Here is a 996-nt window from a genome sequence, read left to right as displayed (position 1 = left end):
TCCACCTGCCGTGGGCGGGGCCTGGGTGGAGCGAGGTTTCGGAGGGCGGTGACGCAGGAGCTATCCAGCACGTCAGCTCCCTGTTTTGGCCCAGATTGCAAGAAGCTCGCCTGCGGCCACACGGTAAGTTTCGCAGTGATGCAGGTGATGCGGTCCGGCTAGTCATTCAGCTGAAAGCGGGAGTGCTTGGGTTCCTTAGGTGGGGGAGCATGCCCTTCAGAAACCCTAGCTGGGGTCAGACAAAGGATGGATGCGGGGATTACAGGGGGTGGTTATAAATGGGGGGGGGGGAGTTCTGAGAGCAGCGATTGGGTAGTTCGTCCGTGGGCTAGCCAGTAAAGAAAACATCCTGTATTCGGAGTTCATGAAGATGATGGAGCCTGGTGTCCGCATCCAGCCCTTTCATCACAGCGGTAGATTGTGCTGTTAAAATAGCCGTCCTTGGCTCTTTGAAGAGCAAGGTTTTAATGCGAGTTGCAAGGAAAAGCCTTTAGCTGCAAACAGATAAAATGAATTGTTTTAGGGAAGATATTTGGCTTTTCCCCTACCTTTTTAATCCCTATTCCCGTGTGAATGCTCAAAGGGGTTTATCTGGCTGTTGCCTGAAGCACCTATCCTGAACGAGCAGCTGCCAGGGAAGCTGTGTGAAAACTGTTTCCTTGCTCAGCTTCCCCTGGCTTCCACAGACGCCAACATGTAAGGCAGGTTGACACCTCAGATTTCCCCCCCACCATTTCACTGTCTTCCCTCTTCTCCCTGCCGCCTCTGCCTCCTCAAACCTTAACTCCTAGAACTGCTTACCATCAAGGGGCTAGACGTGCAGGAGTATTTATTACTAAGTATCTGACTTTGCTCCATGTTCCTTACATGATTTTGATCTTTATCTTTCTTGTTTGTTTGTTTTTTTTTTTTTTTTTTTTTTCTTGAGACAGGGTTTCTCTGTATAGCCCTGGCTGTCCTGGAACTCACTCTGTAGACCAGGCTGGCCTCGAACTC

The 996-nt window shown here is 50.4% G+C and overlaps 1 protein-coding gene across 1 annotated transcript in view; it reads left to right on the top strand.

Moving 5' to 3' along the window:
* Positions 1–996, top strand: part of Scg5 (secretogranin V) — a 42871-nt gene continuing 41875 nt past the window's right edge. Inside the window, exon 1 of the mRNA XM_021193381.2 lies at positions 1–123. The gene's annotated coding sequence lies outside the window, so the exon portion shown is untranslated. The remainder of the gene's footprint in view (positions 124–996) is intronic.

This window comes from Mus pahari, chromosome 3 (genome assembly GCF_900095145.1).
Source record: "Mus pahari chromosome 3, PAHARI_EIJ_v1.1, whole genome shotgun sequence".
Lineage (NCBI taxonomy): Eukaryota > Metazoa > Chordata > Mammalia > Rodentia > Muridae > Mus > Mus pahari.
Note: the sequence above shows the minus strand (reverse complement) of the source record. Positions and strands in the feature narration are given on the sequence as shown.